The sequence below is a fragment of the Brassica napus genome, unplaced genomic scaffold (assembly GCF_020379485.1).
Source record: "Brassica napus cultivar Da-Ae unplaced genomic scaffold, Da-Ae ScsIHWf_597;HRSCAF=889, whole genome shotgun sequence".
Classification (NCBI taxonomy): Eukaryota; Viridiplantae; Streptophyta; class Magnoliopsida; order Brassicales; family Brassicaceae; genus Brassica; species Brassica napus.
Genome location: NW_026016656.1, coordinates 32,322 through 48,645, shown reverse-complemented (window position 1 = coordinate 48,645; position 16,324 = coordinate 32,322). Strand labels below are relative to the sequence as shown.

Below are 16,324 nucleotides of genomic sequence, written 5' to 3'. Positions count from 1 at the left end.
GCACAAAGGTTTCATCATCTTCCTCAGACCCCATTGCTTCCTGATACACGAAAAACTTGAACCAGTAAGTAGTTCAAAAGAATTCAGAACTCAAGATTCAAATAAGGAAACAAAGTTTTTCAAACAAAGCGGCAAATGAAGATACTTGATCAACACGCGACGATTTGAATTCTATCTTTTCGAAATTGAAACACTAACAGATCAGATTCAACGGATGATGAAATGAGATAATCAAATCCTGATCTATGATCTTAACAACAGATCGAGTCACACAATCACAAGAAACTTTTGGATCAAGCAAATCGATAACGTAATCGACAAGAATGTGAAAAGGTTTTTGTTCAAAACTCGATCGAAATTCTTAGATCTAACAATATGAGGCACGAAACAATCAGATCTATCAATCCTCTCAATGATACTAATCAGATCGAGTGAGAAACAACACGCAAAACCCAAATGATCAATGATATAACACGATGAACACAGATCTAATGAAATCGCAAAAGAGAAATCGAAAACTCCCCTTCCAGAGTGCTCTGATACCACTTAATGAGATCCTAGGACCCTTCTCTGGATGGTTTGGATAGATCCTTGCATAAACGAATCAAAGACTCGAGTTTATCAAGGCTGTGGATCGAATGGTGACACAAGAGGCTGCGGAAAGGCTCCTTGATACTCCTAGACTTAGATCGGATATGACACACCTTTCTAAAGCCCTTGGGTGTTGGATATTACACACCAACAGACTGGATACTACACACCAGACACTCTCTTAACTCGTGAAAGCAAGGGAGAAGAAAACACAAAGGTTTAAGTGAAAGAAAACTTGATAGATGCTAGGGTTGCCGAGTTACACATATATATAGTGAAAGGCTTGGAACAGGCTCCAAGCATTTCGAAATTAAAGGAACAGGCTCCTCCAATTAATGTAGAAATAAAGACATAACTTAGATAGAGTTTTCGAAAATGAAAGACATAAATACTTAGAAATAAAGATAGCATAAGGTTCTTCATGTGGTTTGGTCCGAGAATATCAACTAGGTGATAAGATAGCAAGACTATGGCCTCGTTAAAAACCTATCATTGCAAAACCCAATGGGACAAAAACAATGATAGGAAAAGAGCACACATAGCTTGCTAGCCTAGATGATACTCAACTTGATGGTAAGATGGCTTGAATGCTGATAAGCGTATCTTGAAGTATCAAGCTTCCTCCAAGACATTCTTCTTGCTCCAAGGACTTCCTGATTAGTCCTCCAATAGCTTCTTTGAGTTTCCTAACTCTGGCTCGAGTCATGGGACCTTTAGGAATGGATAAGACCTCATCTTCTTCAGCTGGTTCATCTCTAAACTCGCCATCTCTATCTCCATCAGCTGGCTGGTCCATGATCATATCAGATTCATCCTGGTTTGATTGGAACAACGAAGAAGCTATGCTATTCCCAAACTGGGAAACTGGAATCACCTGATTTGAAAGTGGGATAACTTCTTCATCCCAACTCCTATGAGATTTATTCAACTTCCTGGTGATTCTCCAGCACTTTATGTATCCAAAGTAAAGCTTCTCACAAAGTGATTCATCCTGGTTTGATTGGAACGACAAAGAAGCTGTGCTATTCCCAAACTGGGAAACTGGAATCACCTGATTTGAAAGTGGGATAACTTCTTCATCCCAACTCCTATGAGATTTATTCAACTTCCTGGTGATTCTCCACCATTTTGTGTATCCAAATCAAGATTCTTACAAAGTAATGAGATCCTAGGATGATGCTCTGGAACAGATGGGATAATCCTTGCAGAAACGAATCAAAAGACTCAAGCTTCTCAAGGTATGTGGATCGAATGGTGACACAAGAGGCTGCGGAAAGGCTCCTTGATACTCCTAGGCAATAGATTCGATATGACACACCAAACTAGAGCCCTTAGTCTCTGGATATTACACACCAGAAGTTTGATATTACACACCAACACTCAATCAACTCGACAAGCAAGAAGAAAAGAGAAAACAAAGGTTTTTGATAAAAAGATGGATACTGATACAAGGGGCTACGACCAGAATATAAAGGAGAAGCCTTGTACATGCACAAGGTCTCAAAAATACAAGGAAAATAAAGACAAGGCTCCCTTGGAAACACAACAAAGACTAGAGTTTTCGAAAATAAAAACATAGCATAAAAACTTAGATAAAATTATATAACATAAGGTCTTCATGTGGACAGACCAAGATCAATCATCTAGGAGGTAAGAGAAGTAACTTATGGCCTCATTAAAAACCTTGAGAAGTAACTCCTATGAGATTTATTCAACTTCCTGGTGATTCTCCACCACTTTATGTATCCAAATCAAGCTTCTTACAAAGTGATTCATCCTGGTTTGATTGAAAGACGAAGAAGCTGTGCTATTCCCAAACTGGGAAACTGGAATCACCTGATTTGAAAGTGGGATAACTTCTTCATCCCAACTCCTATGAGATTTATTCAACTTCCTGGTGATTCTCCAGCACTTTATGTATCCAAATAAAGCTTCTCACAAAGTGATTCATCCTGGTTTGATTGGAACGACAAAGAAGCTGTGCTATTCCCAAACTGGGAAACTGGAATCACCTGATTTGAAAGTGGGATAACTTCTTCATCTTAACTCCTATGAGATATATTCAACTTCCTGGTGATTCTCCACCAGTTAATCTATCATAATCAAGCTTCTCACAAAGTGATTCATCCTGGTTTGATTGGAACGACGAAGAAGCTGTGCTATTCCCAAACTGGGAAACTGGAATCACCTGATTTGAAATTGGGATAACTTCTTCATCCCAACTCCCATGAGATTTATTCAACTTCCTGGTGATTCTCCACCATTTTATGTATCCAAATCAAGCTTCTTACAAAGTGATTCATCCTGGTTTGATTGGAACGACGAAGAAGCTGTGCTATTCTCAAACTGGGAAACTGGAATCACCTGATTTGAAAGTGGGATAACTTCTTCATCCCAACTCCTATGATATTTATTCAACTTCCTGGTGATTCTCCACCACTTTATGTATCCAAAGCAAGCTTTTCACAAAGAAATTCATCCTGGTTTGATTGGAACGACGAAGAAGCTGTGCTATTCCCAAACTGGGAAACTGGAATCACCTGATTTGAAAGTGGGATAACTTCTTCATCCCAACTCCTATGTAATTTATTCAACTTCCTGGTGATTCTCCACCACTTTATGTATCCAAATCAAGCTTCTTACAAAATGATTCATCCTGGTTTGATTGGAACGACGAAGAAGCTGTGCTATTCCCAAACTGGGAAATTGGAATCACCTGATTTGAAAGTGGGATAACTTCTTCATCCCAACTCCTATGAGATTTATTCAACTTCCTGGTGATTCTCCACCACTTTATGTATCCAAAGCAAGCTTCTCACAAAGAGATTCATCCTGGTTTGATTGGAACGACGAAGAAGCTGTGCTATTCCCAAACTGGGAAACTGGAATCACCTGATTTGAAAGTGGGATAAATTCTTCTTGCCAACTCCTATGAGATTTATTCAACTTCCTGGTGATTCTCCACCACTTTATGTATCCAAATCAAGCTTCTCACAAAGTGATTCATCCTGGTTTGATTGAAACGACGAAGAAGCTTTGTTATTCCCAAACTGGGAAACTGGAATCACCTGATTTGAAATTGGGATAACTTCTTCATATTAACTCCTATGAGATTTATTCAACTTCCTGGTGATTCTCCACCAGTTAATCTATCCAAATCAAGCTTCTCACAAAGTGATTCATCCTGGTTTGATTGGAACGACGAAGAAGCTGTGCTATTCCCAAACTGGGAAACTGGAATCACCTGAATTGAAAGTGGGATAACTTCTTCTTGCCAACTCCTATGAGATTTATTCAACTTCCTGGTGATTCTCCACCACTTTATGTATCCAAATCAAGCTTCTCACAAAGTGATTCATCCTGGTTTGATTGGAACGACGAAGAAGCTGTGCTATTCCCAAACTGGGAAACTGGAATCACCTGATTTGAAAGTGGGATAACTTCTTCTTGCCAACTCCTATGAGATTTATTCAACTTCCTGGTGATTCTCCACCACTTTATGTATCCAAATCAAGCTTCTCACAAAGTGATTCATCCTGGTTTGATTGGAACGAGGAAGAAGCTGTGTTATTCCCAAACTGGGAAACTGGAATCACCTGATTTGAAAGTGGGATAACTTCTTCATCCCAACTCCTATGAGATTTATTCAACCTCCTGGTGATTCTCCACCACTTTATCTATCCAAATCAAGCTTCTCACAAAGTGATTCATCCTGGTTTGATTGGAACGACGAAGAAGCTGTGCTATTCCCAAACTGGAAAACTGGAATCACCTGATTTGAAAGTGGGATAACTTCTTCATCCTAACTCCTATGAGATTTATTCAACTTCCTGGTGATTCTCCACCACTTTATGTATCCAAAGCAAGCTTCTCACAAAGAGATTCATCCTGGTTTGATTGGAACGACGAAGAAGCTGTGCTATTCCCAAACTGGGAAACTGGAATCACCTGATTTGAAAGTGGGATAAATTCTTCTTGCCAACTCCTATGAGATTTATTCAACTTCCTGGTGATTCTCCACCACTTTATGTATCCAAATCAAGCTTCTCACAAAGTGATTCATCCTGGTTTGATTGAAACGACGAAGAAGCTTTGTTATTCCCAAACTGTGAAACTGGAATCACCTGATTTGAAAGTGGGATAACTTCTTCATATTAACTCCTATGAGATTTATTCAACTTCCTGGTGATTCTCCACCAGTTAATCTATCCTAATCAAGCTTCTCACAAAGTGATTCATCCTGGTTTGATTGGAACGACGAAGAAGCTGTGCTATTCCCAAACTGGGAAACTGGAATCACCTGATTTGAAAGTGGGATAACTTCTTCTTGCCAACTCCTATGAGATTTATTCAACTTCCTGGTGATTCTCCACCACTTTATGTATCCAAATCAAGCTTCTCACAAAGTGATTCATCCTGGTTTGATTGGAACGAGGAAGAAGCTGTGCTATTCCCAAACTGGGAAACTGGAATCACCTGATTTGAAAGTGGGATAACTTCTTCTTGCCAACTCCTATGAGATTTATTCAACTTCCTGGTGATTCTCCACCACTTTATGTATCCAAATCAAGCTTCTCACAAAGTGATTCATCCTGGTTTGATTGGAACGACGAAGAAGCTGTGTTATTCCCAAACTGGGAAACTGGAATCACCTGATTTGAAAGTGGGATAACTTCTTCATCCCAACTCCTATGAGATTTATTCAACCTCCTGGTGATTCTCCACCACTTTATCTATCCAAATCAAGCTTCTCACAAAGTGATTCATCCTGGTTTGATTGGAACGACGAAGAAGCTGTGCTATTCCCAAACTGGAAAACTGGAATCACCTGATTTGAAAGTGGGATAACTTCTTCATCCCAACTCCTATGAGATTTATTCAACTTCCTGGTGATTCTCCACCATTTTATGTATCCAAATCAAGCTTCTTACAAAGTGATTCATCCTGGTTTGATTGGAACGACGAAGAAGCTGTGCTATTCCCAAACTGGGAAACTGGAATCACCTGATTTGAAAATGGGATAACTTCTTCTTGCCAACTCCTATGAGATTTATTCAACTTCCTGGTGATTGTCCACCACTTTATGTATCCAAATCAAGCTTCTTACAAAGTGATTCATCCTGGTTTGATTGGAACGACGAAGAAGCTGTGCTATTCCCAAACTGGGAAACTGGAATCACCTGATTTGAAAGTGGGATAACTTCTTCTTGCCAACTCCTATGAGATTTATTCAACTTCCTGGTGATTCTCCACCACTTTATGTATCCAAATCAAGCTTCTTACAAAGTGATTCATCGTGGTTTGATTGTAACGACGAAGAAGCTGTGCTATTCCCAAACTGGGAAACTGGAATCACCTGATTTGAAAGTGGGATAACTTCTTCATCTCAACTCCTATGAGATTTATTCAACTTCCTGGTGATTCTCCACCACTTTATGTATCCAAATCAAGCTTCTCACAAAGAGATTCATCCTGGTTTGATTGGAACGACGAAGAAGCTGTGCTATTCCCAAACTGGGAAACTGGAATCACCTGATTTGAAAGTGGGATAACTTTTTCATCCTAACTCCTATGAGATTTATTCAACTTCCTGGTGATTCTCCACCACTTTATGTATCCAAATCAAGCTTCTTACAAAGTGATTCATCCTGGTTTGATTGGAACGACGAAGAAGCTGTGCTATTCCCAAACTGGGAAACTTGAATCACCTGATTTGAAAATGGGATAACTTCTTCTTGCCAACTCCTATGAGATTTATTCAACTCCTGGTGATTCTCCACCACTTTATGTATCCAAATCAAGCTTCTTACATAGTGATTCATCCTGGTTTGGTTGGAACGACGAAGAAGCTGTGCTATTCCCAAACTGGGAAACTGGAATCACCTGATTTGAAAGTGGGATAACTTCTTCTTGCCAACTCCTATGAGATTTATTCAACTTCCTGGTGATTCTCCACCACTTTATGTATCCAAATCAAGCTTCTTACAAAGTGATTCATCCTGGTTTGATTGGAACGACGAAGAAGCTGTGCTATTCCCAAACTGGGAAACTGGAATCACCTGATTTGAAAGTGGGATAACTTCTTCATCCCAACTCCTATGAGATTTATTCAACTTCCTGGTGATTCTCCACCACTTTATGTATCCAAATAAAGCTTCTCACAAAGTGATTCATCCTGGTTTGATTGGAACGACGAAGAAGCTGTGCTATTCCCAAACTGGGAAACTGGAATCACCTGATTTGAAAGTGGGATAACTTCTTCATCCCAACTCCTATGTGATTTATTCAACTTCCTGGTGATTCTCCACCATTTTATGTATCCAAATCAAGATTCTTACAAAGTAATGAGATCCTAGGATGATGCTCTGGAACAGATGGGATAATCCTTGCAGAAACGAATCAAAAGACTCAAGCTTCTCAAGGTATGTGGATCGAATGGTGACACAAGAGGCTGCGGAAAGGCTCCTTGATACTCCTAGGCAATAGATTCGATATGACACACCAAACTAGAGCCCTTAGTCTCTGGATATTACACACCAGAAGTTTGATATTACACACCAACACTCAATCAACTCGACAAGCAAGAAGAAAGAGAAAACAAAGGTTTTTGATAAAAAGATGGATACTGATACAAGGGGCTACGACCAGAATATAAAGGAGAAGCCTTGTACATGCACAAGGTCTCAAAAATACAAGGAAAAAAAGACAAGGCTCCCTTGGAAACACAACAAAGACTAGAGTTTTCGAAAATAAAACATAGCATAAAAACTTAGATAAAATTATATAACATAAGGTCTTCATGTGGACAGACCAAGATCAATCATCTAGGAGGTAAGAGAAGTAACTTGTGGCCTCATTAAAAACCTTGAGAAGTAACTCCTATGAGATTTATTCAACTTCCTGGTGATTCTCCACCACTTTATGTATCCAAATCAAGCTTCTTACAAAGTGATTCATCCTGGTTTGATTGAAAGACGAAGAAGCTGTGCTATTCCCAAACTGGGAAACTGGAATCACCTGATTTGAAAGTGGGATAACTTCTTCATCCCAACTCCTATGAGATTTATTCAACTTCCTGGTGATTCTCCACCACTTTATGTATCCAAATCAAGCTTCTCACAAAGTGATTCATCCTGGTTTGATTGGAACGACAAAGAAGCTGTGCTATTCCCAAACTGTGAAACTGGAATCACCTGATTTGAAAGTGGGATAACTTCTTCATCTTAACTCCTATGAGATATATTCAACTTCCTGGTGATTCTCCACCAGTTAATCTATCATAATCAAGCTTCTCACAAAGTGATTCATCCTGGTTTGATTGGAACGACGAAGAAGCTGTGCTATTCCCAAACTGGGAAACTGGAATCACCTGATTTGAAAGTGGGATAACTTCTTCATCCCAACTCCTATGAGATTTATTCAACTTCCTGGTGATTCTCCACCACTTTATGTATCCAAATCAAGCTTCTTACAAAGTGATTCATCCTGGTTTGATTGGAACGACGAAGAAGCTGTGCTATTCCCAAACTGGGAAACTGGAATCACCTGATTTGAAAGTGGGATAACTTCTTCATCCCAACTCCTATAATATTTATTCAACTTCCTGGTGATTCTCCACCACTTTATGTATCCAAATCAAGCTTTTCACAAAGAGATTCATCCTGGTTTGATTGGAACGACGAAGAAGCTGTGCTATTCCCAAACTGGGAAACTGGAATCACCTGATTTGAAAGTGGGATAACTTCTTCATCCCAACTCCTATGTGATTTATTCAACTTCCTGGTGATTCTCCACCACTTTATGTATCCAAATCAAGCTTCTTACAAAGTGATTCATCCTGGTTTGATTGGAACGACGAAGAAGCTGTGCTATTCCCAAACTGGGAAACTGGAATCACCTGATTTGAAAGTGGGATAACTTCTTCATCCCAACTCCTATGAGATTTATTCAACTTCCTGGTGATTCTCCACCACTTTATGTATCCAAATCAAGCTTCTCACAAAGAGATTCATCCTGGTTTGATTGGAACGACGAAGAAGCTGTGCTATTCCCAAACTGGGAAACTGGAATCACCTGATTTGAAAGTGGGATAACTTCTTCTTGCCAACTCCTATGAGATTTATTCAACTTCCTGGTGATTCTCCACCACTTTATGTATCCAAATCAAGCTTCTCACAAAGTGATTCATCCTGGTTTGATTGAAAGGACGAAGAAGCTGTGCTATTCCCAAACTGGGAAACTGGAATCACCTGATTTGAAAGTGGGATAACTTCTTCTTGCCAACTCCTATGAGATTTATTCAACTTCCTGGTGATTCTCCACCACTTTATGTATCCAAATCAAGCTTCTCACAAAGTGATTCATCCTGGTTTGATTGGAACGACGAAGAAGCTGTGCTATTCCCAAACTGGGAAACTGGAATCACCTGATTTGAAAGTGGGATAACTTCTTCATCCCAACTCCTATGAGATTTATTCAACTTCCTGGTGATTCTCCACCACTTTATGTATCCAAATCAAGCTTCTCACAAAGTGATTCATCCTGGTTTGATTGGAACGACGAAGAAGCTGTGCTATTCCCAAACTGGGAAACTGGAATCACCTGATTTGAAAGTGGGATAACTTCTTCTTGCCAACTCCTATGAGATTTATTCAACTTCCTGGTGATTCTCCACCACTTTATGTATCCAAATCAAGCTTCTCACAAAGTGATTCATCCTGGTTTGATTGGAACGACGAAGAAGCTGTGCTATTCCCAAACTGGGAAACTGGAATCACCTGATTTGAAAGTGGGATAACTTCTTCTTGCCAACTCCTATGAGATTTATTCAACTTCCTGGTGATTCTCCACCACTTTATGTATCCAAATCAAGCTTCTAACAAAGTGATTCATCCTGGTTTGATTGGAACGACGAAGAAGCTGTGCTATTCCCAAACTGGGAAACTGGAATCACCTGATTTGAAAGTGGGATAACTTCTTCATCCCAACTCCTATGAGATTTATTCAACTTCCTGGTGATTCTCCACCACTTTATGTATCCAAATCAAGCTTCTCACAAAGTGATTCATCCTGGTTTGATTGGAACGACGAAGAAGCTGTGCTATTCCCAAACTGGAAAACTGGAATCACCTGATTTGAAAGTGGGATAACTTCTTCATCCCAACTCCTATGAGATTTATTCAACTTCCTGGTGATTCTCCACCACTTTATGTATCCAAATCAAGCTTCTTACAAAGTGATTCATCCTGGTTTGATTGGAACGACGAAGAAGCTGTGCTATTCCCAAACTGGGAAACTGGAATCACCTGATTTGAAAGTGGGATAACTTCTTCTTGCCAACTCCTATGAGATTTATTCAACTTCCTGGTGATTCTCCACCACTTTATGTATCCAAATCAAGCTTCTTACAAAGTGATTCATCCTGGTTTGATTGGAACGACGAAGAAGCTGTGCTATTCCCAAACTGGGAAACTGGAATCACCTGATTTGAAAGTGGGATAACTTCTTCATCCCAACTCCTATGAGATTTATTCAACTTCCTGGTGATTCTCCACCACTTTATGTATCCAAATCAAGCTTCTCACAAAGTGATTCATCCTGGTTTGATTGGAACGACAAAGAAGCTGTGCTATTCCCAAACTGGGAAACTGGAATCACCTGATTTGAAAGTGGGATAACTTCTTCATCCCAACTCCTATGAGATTTATTCAACTTCCTGGTGATTCTCCACCACTTTATGTATCCAAATCAAGCTTCTCACAAAGTGATTCATCCTGGTTTGATTGGAACGACGAAGAAGCTGTGCTATTCCCAAACTGGGAAACTGGAATCACCTGATTTGAAAGTGGGATAACTTCTTCTTGCCAACTCCTATGAGATTTATTCAAATTCCTGGAGATTCTCCACCAATTTATGTATCCAAATCAAGCATCTCACAAATAGATTCATCCTGGTTTGATTGGAACGACGAAGAAGCTGTGCTATTCCAAAACTGTGAAACTGGTATCACCTGATTTGAAAGTGGGATAACTTCTTCATCCCAACTCCTATGAGATTTATTCAACTTCCTGGTGATTCTCCACCACTTTATGTATCCAAATCAAGCTTCTTACAAAGTGATTCATCCTGGTTTGATTGGAACGACGAAGAAGCTGTGCTATTCCCAAACTGGGAAACTGGAATCACCTGATTAGAAAGTGGGATAACTTCTTCATCCCAACTCATATGAGATTTATTCAACTTAATGAGATCCTAGGACCCTTCTCTGGATGGTTTGGATAGATCCTTGCATAAACGAATCAAAGACTCGAGTTTATCAAGGCTGTGGATCGAATGGTGACACAAGAGGCTGCGGAAAGGCTCCTTGATACTCCTAGACTTAGATCGGATATGACACACCTTTCTAAAGCCCTTGGGTGTTGGATATTACACACCAACAGACTGGATACTACACACCAGACACTCTCTTAACTCGTGAAAGCAAGGGAGAAGAAAACACAAAGGTTTAAGTGAAAGAAAACTTGATAGATGCTAGGGTTGCCGAGTTACACATATATATAGTGAAAGGCTTGGAACAGGCTCCAAGCATTTCGAAATTAAAGGAACAGGCTCCTCCAATTAATGTAGAAATAAAGACATAACTTAGATAGAGTTTTCGAAAATGAAAGACATAAATACTTAGAAATAAAGATAGCATAAGGTTCTTCATGTGGTTTGGTCCGAGAGTATCAACTAGGTGATAAGATAGCAAGACTATGGCCTCGTTAAAAACCTATCATTGCAAAACCCAATGGGACAAAAACAATGATAGGAAAAGAGCACACATAGCTTGCTAGCCTAGATGATACTCAACTTGATGGTAAGATGGCTTGAATGGTGATAAGCGTATCTTGAAGTATCAAGCTTCCTCCAAGACATTCTTCTTGCTCCAAGGACTTCCTGATTAGTCCTCCAATAGCTTCTTTGAGTTTCCTAACTCTGGCTCGAGTCATGGGACCTTTAGGAATGGATAAGACCTCATCTTCTTCAGCTGGTTCATCTCTAAACTCGCCATCTCTATCTCCATCAGCTGGCTGGTCCATGATCATATCATCCCCTCCCTCTTGAAAAGGATTTGACCTCAAATCAGGTTCATCTGCAATAAAAGGGATCAAGTCAGTAACATTGAAGCTATTACTCACATCATACTTACCTTGGAGATCAATCTTGTAGGCATTGTTGCTGATCTTCTTTGTGATCTCAAAAGGTCCATCAATTCTTGGCATAAGCTTTGACTTCCTCTCATTAGGAAACCTCTCTTTTCTCAAATGAACCCAAACTTTATCACCCTCCTTAAAGACCATCTCACGCCTTCCTTTGTTGGCATGCTTGACATACTGCTTAGTTTTCTCTTCAATGTTGAGCCTAGCTTGCTCGTGGAGTTGTTTCACCATCTCTGCCTTCTTTTTGCCATCCAAACTGACCCTTTCACACTCAGGTAAAGGAATTAAATCCAAAGGAGAGGTGGGATTGAACCCATAAACAATTTCAAAGGGTGAAAACTTAGAAGCAGAATGCACAGCATGATTATATGCAAATTCACAATGTGGCAGATAGTCTTCCCAAGATTTCAGATTCTTCTTAATGAATGCACGCAAGAGTGTTCCTAGAGTTCTATTAACTACTTCAGTCTGTCCATCAGTTTGCGGATGACAAGTAGTGGAGAACAACAACTTAGTGCCTAGCTTAGACCAAAGAGTTTTCCAAAAATAACTAAGAAACTTAGTATCTCTATCAGAAACTATGGTCCTAGGCATGCCATGTAAACGCACAATCTCCTTAAAGAACAGATTAGCTACATGCAATGCATCATCAGTTTTGTGACATGCTATGAAATGTGCCATTTTTGAGAACCTGTCAACAACAACAAAGATAGAATCCTTCCCCGTCCTAGTTCTAGGCAATCCAACAATGAAATCCATAGATATGTCATTCCAAGGATGATAAGGAATAGGGAGAGGAGTATACAAACCGTGAGACTGAACCTTAGACTTAGCTTGCTTGCAAGTTGCGCATCTCTCACATAGTTTCTCCACATCACTTTTCATCCGAGGCCAAAAGAAATGATCCTGCAAGGTTTTAAGAGTCTTTGCAATACCAAAGTGACCCATGAGACTCCCTCCATGTGATTCCCTAACAAACAAATCTCTCAAAGAGCAATTAGGCACACACAGTCTATTATCATAAAAGAGGAATCCATCATGTCTAAAATAATGTCCAGCAGCAAATTTCTCACAAGAGTTATAAGCTTCTTTAAAATCTGGATCAGATTCATACATCTCTTTAATCTGCTCAAAACCTAACAGCTTAGCATCAAGAGTGTTTAAGAGAACATACCTTCGAGATAGTGCATCAGCAACTATGTTTTCTTTACCTTGTTTGTACTTGATGACATAAGGAAAGGTTTCTATGAATTCTACCCATCTTGCGTGTCTCTTGCTGAGCTTGTTCTGTCCTTTCAAGTACTTGAGAGACTCATGATCCGTGTGTATCACAAACTCCTTGGGCCACAAGTAATGCTGCCAAGTCTGCAAAGCTCTCACCAAGGCATACAATTCCTTATCATAAGTTGCATAGTTGAGAGTGGCGCCTCCAAGTTTCTCACTGAAATAAGCTATGGGTCTCTTTTCCTGCATAAGAACAGCACCAATTCCAATTCCTGAGGCATCACATTCAATTTCAAAAGTTTTATTGAAATCAGGAAGTATAAGAAGAGGGGCATTAGTAAGCTTCTCTTTTAGGCATTGAAAGGCAAGTTCTTGTGCTTCTCCCCACTTGAATCCGACTTCTTTCTTGATTACTTCAGTCAATGGAGCTGCTATGGTGCTAAAGTCTTTCACAAACCGTCGGTAGAAGCCAGCAATCCATGGAAGCTTCGTACTTCACTTATGGTTTTAGGAATCGGCCATTCTTGAATTGCTCTCACCTTTTCCTGATCTACCTTTACTCCATCTGCACTCACAACAAAGCCTAAAAAGACCAAGTTATCCGTACAGAAAGTGCATTTCTTAAGATTAGCAAATAGCTTTTCTTTCTTCAAGACATCAAGAACAGTCCTAAGATGTTTTATATGCTCTTCTAAACTCTTAGAGTAGACAAGGATATCATCAAAGTATACTACCACAAACAAGCCTATGAAAGATCTAAGCACATGGTTCATCAATCTCATAAAAGTACTAGGAGCATTGGTTAATCCAAAAGGCATGACTAACCACTCATACAACCCATGCTTAGTCTTAAAGGCTGTTTTCCACTCATCTCCCTCTTTCATTCTAATTTGATGATATCCACTCTTCAAATCTATCTTAGAAAAGACACTAGAACCATGCAATTCATCAAGCATATCATCTAATCTAGGAATAGGGTGGCGATACTTCACTGTTATGTTGTTGATTGCTCTACAATCAACACACATGCGCCAGCTCCCATCTTTCTTAGGCACAAGGAGCACAGGCACAGCACATGGACTCATACTCTCACGGATATGGCCTTTCTCCATCAGTTCCTCAATCTGTCTTTGTAGCTCCTTGGTTTCCACAGGGTTAGTTCTGTATGCTGGTCTGTTGGGAAGAGTAGCTCCTGGTACAAAATCAATCTGATGCTCAATCCCTCGAATAGGTGGCAAACCTATGGGATTATCTTCTGGAAATACATCCTGGTATTCCTGTAAAAGAGCTGACATCTCACTCGGATACACCGGTGTACAATCAGTTAGAGACAAAAGAGATTCTTTAAAAATAAATAAGAGAACCGATTGATGAGAATAAAGAGATCTTTTGATTTCACTAGCTTTAGCATAGAAGTTGTGTTGCTTATCTGGTTTGAGATCAACCTCTTTCTTCTTCTGAAGCTGAAGCTGATCTTCATGTACTTCTTTAGGAGTTAGAGGTACCAAGACAGTTCGCTTGCCGTTGAACTCAAAAGAATGTTTGTTAGTGAAGCCATCATGGATGACACGCCTATCAAACTGCCAAGGCCTTCCTAGTAGTATGTGGCTGGCTTCCATGGGTATCACATCACAGAGAATGTCATCTTCATACCTTCCAATGGACAAGGGTATAGAAACCTGAGTAGATACCCTCATCTCGCCCTCTTCATTAAGCCATTGCAGCCGGTAAGGTTTAGGATGTTTTTGAGCTTTCAAACCAAGCTTCTTCACCATTGTCTCGCTAGCAACATTAACACAGCTTCCACCGTCGATGATCAGGCTGCAGACCTTTCCTTGCACCAGACAACGTGTGTAGAACAAGTTCTCTCTTTGTTCTTGCTCCTCAGTTTTGTTTTGCAAACTGAGAGTTCTTCTTGCAACCAAAAGTCTACCTTGAACTGGTTCCTCCTCATGCTCAACTTCTGATAGTTCTTGATCAGTTCTTAGTTTCTCATCTTCAGATTCAAACTCTCCATTCTCCAGAAGAATCATAACTCTCTTGTTAGTACACTCATTAGCATAGTGCCCACGCCCTTGGCACTTAAAGCACTTCACATCTCTTGCACGCGAGCTTGTAGCTTCCACTTTACCCTTATCTTTGTTGTAGATGCTACTAGACTTGGATTCTTCTTTTGGCTGTGGCTTGCTCTCCTTTTGATAGCTCGGTTTATCTTCCTTAGAGGTCTGGTATCTATTGGAACCATAGCTGCCACGCGCATGACTTCTTCTCTTAACTTGTTGCTCCACCAAGATAGCTTTGTGTAGCATCTCCTCTATTTCCAAGTAGTGTTGCATCTCCACTCTATCTTGTATCTCACGGTTGAGTCCACCAAGAAATCGTGCCATGGTAGCTTCACTGTCCTCAGATACACAAGCTCTTAGCATAAGCAACTCCATCTCTTGAAAGTATTCCTCTACAGACTTTGATCCTTGTGTGAGCAGTCTCAGCTTTTGATGAAGATCACGGTGATAATGGCTTGGTACAAACCTCTTGCGCATCACAGCTTTCATCTCTGCCCATGTTTCAATGGGAAATTCACCATTGCGCCTCTTGTTTGTAACCAACTGATCCCACCAGCTCAATGCATAGTCATTGAACTCGGTAGCAGCTACTTGAATCTTCTTAGTCTCTGAGTAATGCTGACAGTTGAAAACGAGTTCGATCTTCTTCTCCCACTCAAGATAGGCATCTGGATCAGCTTTACCATGGAAAGGAGGGATCTTAAGCTTTAATCCTGATAGCTCATTGCGTCTATGCCTCCGGCCCTCATGATCACGTCGAGATCTTCTACTGCTACGTCTTGAACCGGAGCTATGGCTACTTCTCTCATAGAAGTTATCAGTCTCTTCTGATCCAGCATGCTCACGCTGACCTTGTCTGTTTCTTCTTGGCTCATGTCTTGAACCAGATGCTTGTCCTTGCCCATCATGCGGTCTCTGATCATACTTCTCTTCCAGTAACTTCACCATCGCTTCCATCACTTGTTTGGTGATTGCTTCTTGCAGCAATCTATTCCTTCGCACAAAGGTTTCATCATCTTCCTCAGACCCCATTGCTTCCTGATACACGAAAAACTTGAACCAGTAAGTAGTTCAAAAGAATTCAGAACTCAAGATTCAAATAAGGAAACAAAGTTTTCAAACAAAGCGGCAAATGAAGATACTTGATCAACACGCGACGATTTGAATTCTATCTTTTCGAAATTGAAACACTAACAGATCAGATTCAACGGATGATGAAATGAGATAATCAAATCCTGATCTATG

General features: G+C 40.1%; 1 pseudogene; it reads right to left on the bottom strand.

The window, feature by feature from the left end:
• Positions 1-11,516: 11,516 nt before the first annotated feature.
• On the bottom strand, positions 11,517-15,688 carry LOC125604694 (annotated as a pseudogene).
• Positions 15,689-16,324: the final 636 nt, after the last annotated feature.